Source organism: Calliopsis andreniformis, unplaced genomic scaffold (assembly GCF_051401765.1).
Source record: "Calliopsis andreniformis isolate RMS-2024a unplaced genomic scaffold, iyCalAndr_principal scaffold0008, whole genome shotgun sequence".
Lineage (NCBI taxonomy): Eukaryota > Metazoa > Arthropoda > Insecta > Hymenoptera > Andrenidae > Calliopsis > Calliopsis andreniformis.
In genome coordinates, this window is record NW_027480426.1 from 4,606,377 (window position 1) to 4,618,154 (window position 11,778).

The following is an 11,778-nucleotide window of genomic DNA, read 5'->3' on the forward strand; positions in this document are numbered from 1 at the left end:
GGCGGAGCAACGCCCTAGAGTGAAGCCGTGGTTTCACGGAACGTAGAAATGACCATCACTTTCAAACTGGTTGCAATTATTCCTGTTATATGACGGAAAAACTGTTATATTTTCATTGCATTTTATGCTTCGGGCATTGACTTCTAAGGCCCTAACTATTCAATCTGTAGGAGCAAGGCCCTAGGGTGAAGCCTAGGTTGCTCGGAATGTAGAAATGACCATAAGTATCGTACTGGTTGCAATTATTCGTTTTATACGATGGAAAAACTGTTGTATTTATGTTGTATTTTATGCTTCTGGCGTTGACTTCTAAGGCTCTAACTATTCGATCTGGTGGAGCAACGCAATAGAGTGAAGCCTAGGTTGCCCGGAACGTAGAATTGGCCATCACTCTCAAACTGGTTGCAATTATTCCTGTTATATGATGGAAACACTGTTGTATTTTTATTGCATTTGATGCTTCGGGCGTTGACTTCTAAGGCCCTAGCTATTCCGTCTGTTGGAGCAACGGCCTAGGGTGAAGCCTAGGTTGCTCGGAAAGTAGAAATGACCATAAGTTTCATACTGGTTGCAATTATTCGTTTTATACAATGGAAAAACTGTTGTATTTATATTGTATTTTATGCTTATGTCGTTGACTTCTAAGGCCCTAGCTATTCGACCTAGTGGAGCAACGCCCTAGAGCGAAGCCTATGTTGCCCGGAAAGGAGAAATGACCATCACTTTCAAACTGGTTGCAATTAATCCTGTTATACGATGGAAAAACTGTTGTATTTTTATTGCATTTTATGCTTCCGGCGTTGACTTCTAAGGCCCTAACTATTCAATCTGTTGGATCAACGTCCAAGGGTGGAGCCTAGGTTTCCCGGAAAGAAGAAATGACGTTAACTTTCATACTGGTTGCAATTATTCGTTTTATACGATGGAAAAACTCTTGTATTTATATTGTATTTTATGCTACTGGCGTTGACTTCTAATGCACTAACTATTCGATCTGGCGGAGCAACGCCCTAGAGTGAAGCCGAGGTTTCCCGGAACGTAGAAACGGCCATCACTTTCAAACTGGTTGCAATTATTCCTGTTATATGACGGAAAAACTGTTATATTTTTATTGCATTTTATGCTTCGGGCATTGACTTCTAAGGCCCTAACTATTCAATCTGTTGGAGCAACGCCCTAGGGTGTAGCCTAGGTTGCCCTGAACGTAGAAATGACCATCACTTTCAAACTGGTTGCAATTATTCCTGTTATATGATGGAAAAACTGTTGTATTTTTATCGCATTTTATGCTTCGGGCATTGACTTCTAACGCCCTAACTATTCAATCTGTTGGAGCAACGCCCTCGGGTGTAGCCTAGGTTGACCGGAAGGTAGAAATGACCACAACTTTCATACTGGTTGCAATTACTCGTTTTATATGATGGAAAAACTGTTGTTTTTATATTGTATTTTATGCTTCTGGCGTTCACTTCTTAGGCCCTAACTATTCGATCTGGTGGAGCAACGCCCTAGAGTGAAGCCTAGGTTGCCCGGAACGTAGAAATGACCATAACTTTCACACTGGTTGCTATTATTCGTTCTATACGATGGAAAAACTGTTATATTTATATTGTATCTTATGCTTCAGGCGTTGACTTCTGAGGCCGCAGCTATTCGATATGGTGGAAGAACGCCATAGAGTGAAGCCTAGGTTGCCCGGAACGTAGAAATGACCATAACTTTCATACTGGTTGCAATTATCCGTTTTATATGTTGGAAGAACTGTTGTAGTTATATTGTATTTTATGCTGCTGGCGTTCACTTCTTAGGCCCTAACTATTCGATCTGGTGGAACAACGCCCTGGGGTGAAGCCTAGGTTGCCGGAACGTAGAAATGACCATAACTTTCACACTGGTTGCTATTATTCGTTTTATACGATGGGAAAACTGTTCTATTTATATTGTATTTTATGCTTCTGGCGTTGACTTCTAAGGCCCTAACTATTCGATCTGGTGGAGCAACGCCCTAGAGTGAAGCCTAGGTTGCCCGGCACGTAGAAATGGCCATCACTTTCAAACTGGTTGCAATTAATCCTTTTATACGATGGAAAAACTGTTGTATTTTTATTGCATTTTATGCTTCGGTCATTAACTTCTAAGGCCCTAACTATTCAATCTGTAAGAGCAACGCCCTAGGGTGTAGCCTAGGTTGCCCGTAAAGTAGAAATGACCCTAGCTTTCATACTGGTTGCAATTATTCGTTTTGTATGATGGAAAAACTGTTGTATTTATATTGTATTTTATGCTTCTGGCGTTCACTTCTTAGGCCCTAACTATTCGATCTGGTGGAGTAGCGCCCTATGGTGAAGCCTGGGTTGACCGGAACGTAGAAATGACCGTAATTTTCACACCGGTAACAATTATTCGTTTTACACGATGGAAAAACTGTTGTATTTATTTTGTATTTTATGCACCGGGCGTTGACTTCTAAGGCCCTAACTATTCAATCTGTTGGAGCAACGCCCTAGGGTGAAGCCTAGGTTGCCCGGAAAGTAGAAATGACGTTAACTTTCACACTGGTTGCGATTATTCGTTCTATACGATGGAAAAACTGTTATATTTATATTGTATTTTATGTTTCGGGCGTTGACTTCTAAGGCCCTAGCTGTTTGATCTGGTGGAACAACGCCCTAGAGTGAAGCCCAGGTTGCCCGAACGTAGAAATGACCATAACATTCACACTGGTTGCTATTATTCGTTTTATACAATGGAAAAACTGTTCTATTTATTTTGTATTTTATGCTTCGGTCGTTGACTTCTAAGGCCCTAACTGTTTGATCTGGTGGAGCAACGCCCTAGAGTGAAGCCTAGGCTGCCCGGAACGTAGAAGTGACCATAACTTTCACACTGGTTGCTATTATTCGTTCTATACGATGGAAAAACTGTTATATTTATATTGTATCTTATGCTTCTGGCGTTGACTTCTTAGGCCCTAACAACTCGATCTGGTGGAACAACGCCCTAGAGTGAAGCCTAGGTGGCCTGGAACGTAGAAATGACCATCACTTTCAAACTGGTTGCAATTATTCCTGTTATATGATGGAAAAACTGTTCTATTTTTATTTCATTTTATGCTTCGGGCATTGACTTCTAAGGTCCTAACTATTCAATCGGTTGGAGCAACGCCCTAGTGTGAAGCCTAGGTTGCGCGGAAAGTAGAAATGACAATAACTTTCACACTGGGTGCAATTACTCGTTTTATACGATGGAAAAGCTGTTGTATTTATATCGTATTTTATGCTTCTGGCGTTGACTTCTTAGGCCGTAACTTTTCGATCTGGTGAAGCCACGCCCTGGAGTAAAACCTAGGTTGCGCGGAACGTAGAATTGGACATCACTTTCAAACTGGTTGCAATTAATCCTTTTATACGATGGAAAAACTGTTGTATTTTTATTGCATTTTATGCTTCCGGCGTTGACTTCTAAGGCCCTAACTATTCAATCTGTTGGATCAACGCCCAAGGGTGAAGCCTAGGTTTCCCGGAAAGAAGAAATGACGTTAACTTTCATACTGGTTGCAATTATTCGTTTTATACGATGGAAAAACTCTTGTATTTATATTGTATTTTATGCTACTGGCGTTGACTTCTAATGCACTAACTATTCGATCTGGCGGAGCAACGCCCTAGAGTGAAGCCGTGGTTTCACGGAACGTAGAAATGACCATCACTTTCAAACTGGTTGCAATTATTCCTGTTATATGACGGAAAAACTGTTATATTTTCATTGCATTTTATGCTTCGGGCATTGACTTCTAAGGCCCTAACTATTCAATCTGTAGGAGCAAGGCCCTAGGGTGAAGCCTAGGTTGCTCGGAATGTAGAAATGACCATAAGTATCGTACTGGTTGCAATTATTCGTTTTATACGATGGAAAAACTGTTGTATTTATGTTGTATTTTATGCTTCTGGCGTTGACTTCTAAGGCTCTAACTATTCGATCTGGTGGAGCAACGCAATAGAGTGAAGCCTAGGTTGCCCGGAACGTAGAATTGGCCATCACTCTCAAACTGGTTGCAATTATTCCTGTTATATGATGGAAACACTGTTGTATTTTTATTGCATTTGATGCTTCGGGCGTTGACTTCTAAGGCCCTAGCTATTCCGTCTGTTGGAGCAACGGCCTAGGGTGAAGCCTAGGTTGCTCGGAAAGTAGAAATGACCATAAGTTTCATACTGGTTGCAATTATTCGTTTTATACAATGGAAAAACTGTTGTATTTATATTGTATTTTATGCTTATGTCGTTGACTTCTAAGGCCCTAGCTATTCGACCTAGTGGAGCAACGCCCTAGAGTGAAGCCTAGGTTGCCCGGAAAGGAGAAATGACCATCACTTTCAAACTGGTTGCAATTAATCCTGTTATACGATGGAAAAACTGTTCTATTTATATTGTATTTTATGCTTCTGGCGTTGACTTTTAATGCACTAACTATTCGATCTGGCGGAGCAACGCCCTAGAGTGAAGCCGAGGTTTCCCGGAACGTAGAAATGACCATCGCTTTCAAACTGGTTGCAATTATTCCTGTTATGTGATGGAAAAACTGTTGTATTTTTTATGCATTTTATGCTTCGGGCATTGACTTCTAAGGCCCTAACTATTCAATCTGTTGGAGCAACGCCCTAGGGTGTAGCCTAGGTTTCCCGGAAAGTAGAAATGACCATAACTTTCATACTGGTTGCAATTATTCGTTTTATATCATGGAAAAACTGTTGTATACATATTGCATTTTATGCTGCTGGCGTTCACTTCTTAGGCCCTAACTATTCGATCTGGTGGAACAACGCCCTGGGGTGAAGCCTAGGTTGCCGGAACGTAGAAATGACCATAACTTTCACACTGGTTGCTATTATTCGCTTTATACGATTGAAAAACTGTTCTATTTATATTGTATTTTATGCTTCTGGCGTTGACTTTTAATGCACTAACTATTCGATCTGGTGGAGCAACGCAATAGAGTGAAGCCTAGGTTGCCCGGAACGTAGAATTGGCCATCACTCTCAAACTGGTTGCAATTATTCCTGTTATATGATGGAAACACTGTTGTATTTTTATTGCATTTGATGCTTCGGGCGTTCACTTCTAAGGCCCTAGCTATTCCGTCTGTTGGAGCAACGGCCTAGGGTGAAGCCTAGGTTGCTCGGAAAGTAGAAATGACCATAAGTTTCATACTGGTTGCAATTATTCGTTTTATACAATGGAAAAACTGTTGTATTTATATTGTATTTTATGCTTATGTCGTTGACTTCTAAGGCCCTAGCTATTCGACCTAGTGGAGCAACGCCCTAGAGCGAAGCCTATGTTGCCCGGAAAGGAGAAATGACCATCACTTTCAAACTGGTTGCAATTAATCCTGTTATACGATGGAAAAACTGTTGTATTTTTATTGCATTTTATGCTTCCGGCGTTGACTTCTAAGGCCCTAACTATTCAATCTGTTGGATCAACGTCCAAGGGTGGAGCCTAGGTTTCCCGGAAAGAAGAAATGACGTTAACTTTCATACTGGTTGCAATTATTCGTTTTATACGATGGAAAAACTCTTGTATTTATATTGTATTTTATGCTACTGGCGTTGACTTCTAATGCACTAACTATTCGATCTGGCGGAGCAACGCCCTAGAGTGAAGCCGAGGTTTCCCGGAACGTAGAAACGGCCATCACTTTCAAACTGGTTGCAATTATTCCTGTTATATGACGGAAAAACTGTTATATTTTTATTGCATTTTATGCTTCGGGCATTGACTTCTAAGGCCCTAACTATTCAATCTGTTGGAGCAACGCCCTAGGGTGTAGCCTAGGTTGCCCTGAACGTAGAAATGACCATCACTTTCAAACTGGTTGCAATTATTCCTGTTATATGATGGAAAAACTGTTGTATTTTTATCGCATTTTATGCTTCGGGCATTGACTTCTAACGCCCTAACTATTCAATCTGTTGGAGCAACGCCCTCGGGTGTAGCCTAGGTTGACCGGAAGGTAGAAATGACCACAACTTTCATACTGGTTGCAATTACTCGTTTTATATGATGGAAAAACTGTTGTTTTTATATTGTATTTTATGCTTCTGGCGTTCACTTCTTAGGCCCTAACTATTCGATCTGGTGGAGCAACGCCCTAGAGTGAAGCCTAGGTTGCCCGGAACGTAGAAATGACCATAACTTTCACACTGGTTGCTATTATTCGTTCTATACGATGGAAAAACTGTTATATTTATATTGTATCTTATGCTTCAGGCGTTGACTTCTGAGGCCGCAGCTATTCGATCTGGTGGAAGAACGCCATAGAGTGAAGCCTAGGTTGCCCGGAACGTAGAAATGACCATAACTTTCATACTGGTTGCAATTATCCGTTTTATATGTTGGAAGAACTGTTGTAGTTATATTGTATTTTATGCTGCTGGCGTTCACTTCTTAGGCCCTAACTATTCGATCTGGTGGAACAACGCCCTGGGGTGAAGCCTAGGTTGCCGGAACGTAGAAATGACCATAACTTTCACACTGGTTGCTATTATTCGTTTTATACGATGGGAAAACTGTTCTATTTATATTGTATTTTATGCTTCTGGCGTTGACTTCTAAGGCCCTAACTATTCGATCTGGTGGAGCAACGCCCTAGAGTGAAGCCTAGGTTGCCCGGCACGTAGAAATGGCCATCACTTTCAAACTGGTTGCAATTAATCCTTTTATACGATGGAAAAACTGTTGTATTTTTATTGCATTTTATGCTTCGGTCATTAACTTCTAAGGCCCTAACTATTCAATCTGTAAGAGCAACGCCCTAGGGTGTAGCCTAGGTTGCCCGTAAAGTAGAAATGACCCTAGCTTTCATACTGGTTGCAATTATTCGTTTTGTATGATGGAAAAACTGTTGTATTTATATTGTATTTTATGCTTCTGGCGTTCACTTCTTAGGCCCTAACTATTCGATCTGGTGGAGTAGCGCCCTATGGTGAAGCCTGGGTTGACCGGAACGTAGAAATGACCGTAATTTTCACACCGGTAACAATTATTCGTTTTACACGATGGAAAAACTGTTGTATTTATTTTGTATTTTATGCACCGGGCGTTGACTTCTAAGGCCCTAACTATTCAATCTGTTGGAGCAACGCCCTAGGGTGAAGCCTAGGTTGCCCGGAAAGTAGAAATGACGTTAACTTTCACACTGGTTGCGATTATTCGTTCTATACGATGGAAAAACTGTTATATTTATATTGTATTTTATGTTTCGGGCGTTGACTTCTAAGGCCCTAGCTGTTTGATCTGGTGGAACAACGCCCTAGAGTGAAGCCCAGGTTGCCCGAACGTAGAAATGACCATAACATTCACACTGGTTGCTATTATTCGTTTTATACAATGGAAAAACTGTTCTATTTATTTTGTATTTTATGCTTCGGTCGTTGACTTCTAAGGCCCTAACTGTTTGATCTGGTGGAGCAACGCCCTAGAGTGAAGCCTAGGCTGCCCGGAACGTAGAAGTGACCATAACTTTCACACTGGTTGCTATTATTCGTTCTATACGATGGAAAAACTGTTATATTTATATTGTATCTTATGCTTCTGGCGTTGACTTCTTAGGCCCTAACAACTCGATCTGGTGGAACAACGCCCTAGAGTGAAGCCTAGGTGGCCTGGAACGTAGAAATGACCATCACTTTCAAACTGGTTGCAATTATTCCTGTTATATGATGGAAAAACTGTTCTATTTTTATTTCATTTTATGCTTCGGGCATTGACTTCTAAGGTCCTAACTATTCAATCGGTTGGAGCAACGCCCTAGTGTGAAGCCTAGGTTGCGCGGAAAGTAGAAATGACAATAACTTTCACACTGGGTGCAATTACTCGTTTTATACGATGGAAAAGCTTTTGTATTTATATCGTATTTTATGCTTCTGGCGTTGACTTCTTAGGCCGTAACTTTTCGATCTGGTGAAGCCACGCCCTGGAGTAAAACCTAGGTTTCGCGGAACGTAGAATTGGACATCACTTTCAAACTGGTTGCAATTAATCCTTTTATACGATGGAAAAACTGTTGTATTTTTATTGCATTTTATGCTTCCGGCGTTGACTTCTAAGGCCCTAACTATTCAATCTGTTGGATCAACGCCCAAGGGTGAAGCCTAGGTTTCCCGGAAAGAAGAAATGACGTTAACTTTCATACTGGTTGCAATTATTCGTTTTATACGATGGAAAAACTCTTGTATTTATATTGTATTTTATGCTACTGGCGTTGACTTCTAATGCACTAACTATTCGATCTGGCGGAGCAACGCCCTAGAGTGAAGCCGTGGTTTCACGGAACGTAGAAATGACCATCACTTTCAAACTGGTTGCAATTATTCCTGTTATATGACGGAAAAACTGTTATATTTTCATTGCATTTTATGCTTCGGGCATTGACTTCTAAGGCCCTAACTATTCAATCTGTAGGAGCAAGGCCCTAGGGTGAAGCCTAGGTTGCTCGGAATGTAGAAATGACCATAAGTATCGTACTGGTTGCAATTATTCGTTTTATACGATGGAAAAACTGTTGTATTTATGTTGTATTTTATGCTTCTGGCGTTGACTTCTAAGGCTCTAACTATTCGATCTGGTGGAGCAACGCAATAGAGTGAAGCCTAGGTTGCCCGGAACGTAGAATTGGCCATCACTCTCAAACTGGTTGCAATTATTCCTGTTATATGATGGAAACACTGTTGTATTTTTATTGCATTTGATGCTTCGGGCGTTGACTTCTAAGGCCCTAGCTATTCCGTCTGTTGGAGCAACGGCCTAGGGTGAAGCCTAGGTTGCTCGGAAAGTAGAAATGACCATAAGTTTCATACTGGTTGCAATTATTCGTTTTATACAATGGAAAAACTGTTGTATTTATATTGTATTTTATGCTTATGTCGTTGACTTCTAAGGCCCTAGCTATTCGACCTAGTGGAGCAACGCCCTAGAGTGAAGCCTAGGTTGCCCGGAAAGGAGAAATGACCATCACTTTCAAACTGGTTGCAATTAATCCTGTTATACGATGGAAAAACTGTTCTATTTATATTGTATTTTATGCTTCTGGCGTTGACTTTTAATGCACTAACTATTCGATCTGGCGGAGCAACGCCCTAGAGTGAAGCCGAGGTTTCCCGGAACGTAGAAATGACCATCGCTTTCAAACTGGTTGCAATTATTCCTGTTATGTGATGGAAAAACTGTTGTATTTTTTATGCATTTTATGCTTCGGGCATTGACTTCTAAGGCCCTAACTATTCAATCTGTTGGAGCAACGCCCTAGGGTGTAGCCTAGGTTGCCCGGAAAGTAGAAATGACCATAACTTTCATACTGGTTGCAATTATTCGTTTTATATCATGGAAAAACTGTTGTATACATATTGCATTTTATGCTGCTGGCGTTCACTTCTTAGGCCCTAACTATTCGATCTGGTGGAACAACGCCCTGGGGTGAAGCCTAGGTTGCCGGAACGTAGAAATGACCATAACTTTCACACTGGTTGCTATTATTCGCTTTATACGATTGAAAAACTGTTCTATTTATATTGTATTTTATGCTTCTGGCGTTGACTTTTAATGCACTAACTATTCGATCTGGTGGAGCAACGCAATAGAGTGAAGCCTAGGTTGCCCGGAACGTAGAATTGGCCATCACTCTCAAACTGGTTGCAATTATTCCTGTTATATGATGGAAACACTGTTGTATTTTTATTGCATTTGATGCTTCGGGCGTTCACTTCTAAGGCCCTAGCTATTCCGTCTGTTGGAGCAACGGCCTAGGGTGAAGCCTAGGTTGCTCGGAAAGTAGAAATGACCATAAGTTTCATACTGGTTGCAATTATTCGTTTTATACAATGGAAAAACTGTTGTATTTATATTGTATTTTATGCTTATGTCGTTGACTTCTAAGGCCCTAGCTATTCGACCTAGTGGAGCAACGCCCTAGAGTGAAGCCTAGGTTGCCCGGAAAGGAGAAATGACCATCACTTTCAAACTGGTTGCAATTAATCCTGTTATACGATGGAAAAACTGTTGTATTTTTATTGCATTTTATGCTTCCGGCGTTGACTTCTAAGGCCCTAACTATTCAATCTGTTGGATCAACGTCCAAGGGTGGAGCCTAGGTTTCCCGGAAAGAAGAAATGACGTTAACTTTCATACTGGTTGCAATTATTCGTTTTATACGATGGAAAAACTCTTGTATTTATATTGTATTTTATGCTACTGGCGTTGACTTCTAATGCACTAACTATTCGATCTGGCGGAGCAACGCCCTAGAGTGAAGCCGAGGTTTCCCGGAACGTAGAAACGGCCATCACTTTCAAACTGGTTGCAATTATTCCTGTTATATGACGGAAAAACTGTTATATTTTTATTGCATTTTATGCTCTCGGGCATTGACTTCGAAGGCCCTAACTATTCAATCTGTTGGAGCAACGCCCTAGGGTGTAGCCTAGGTTGCCCTGAACGTAGAAATGACCATCACTTTCAAACTGGTTGCAATTATTCCTGTTATATGATGGAAAAACTGTTGTATTTTTATCGCATTTTATGCTTCGGGCATTGACTTCTAACGCCCTAACTATTCAATCTGTTGGAGCAACGCCCTCGGGTGTAGCCTAGGTCGACCGGAAGGTAGAAATGACCACAACTTTCATACTGGTTGCAATTACTCGTTTTATATGATGGAAAAACTGTTGTTTTTATATTGTATTTTATGCTTCTGGCGTTCACTTCTTAGGCCCTAACTATTCGATCTGGTGGAGCAACGCCCTAGAGTGAAGCCTAGGTTGCCCGGAACGTAGAAATGACCATAACTTTCACACTGGTTGCTATTATTCGTTCTATACGATGGAAAAACTGTTATATTTATATTGTATCTTATGCTTCAGGCGTTGACTTCTGAGGCCGCAGCTATTCGATGTGGTGGAAGAACGCCATAGAGTGAAGCCTAGGTTGCCCGGAACGTAGAAATGACCATAACTTTCATACTGGTTGCAATTATCCGTTTTATATGTTGGAAGAACTGTTGTAGTTATATTGTATTTTATGCTGCTGGCGTTCACTTCTTAGGCCCTAACTATTCGATCTGGTGGAACAACGCCCTGGGGTGAAGCCTAGGTTGCCGGAACGTAGAAATGACCATAACTTTCACACTGGTTGCTATTATTCGTTTTGTACGATGGAAAAACTGTTCTATTTATATTGTATTTTATGCTTCTGGCGTTGACTTTTAATGCACTAACTATTCGATCTGGCGGAGCAACGCCCTAGAGTGAAGCCGAGGTTTCCCGGAACGTAGAAATGACCATCGCTTTCAAACTGGTTGCAATTATTCCTGTTATGTGATGGAAAAACTGTTGTATTTTTTATGCATTTTATGCTTCGGGCATTGACTTCTAAGGCCCTAACTATTCAATCTGTTGGAGCAACGCCCTAGGGTGTAGCCTAGGTTGCCCGGAAAGTAGAAATGACCATAACTTTCATACTGGTTGCAATTATTCGTTTTATATCATGGAAAAACTGTTGTATACATATCGCATTTTATGCTGCTGGCGTTCACTTCTTAGGCCCTAACTATTCGATCTGGTGGAACAACGCCCTGGGCTGAAGCCTAGGTTGCCCGGAACGTAGAAATGACCATAACTTTCACACTGGTTGCTATTATTCGCTTTATACGATTGAAAAACTGTTAGATTTATATAGTATTTTATGCTTCTGGCGTTGCCTTCTTAGGCCCTACCTGTTCGAT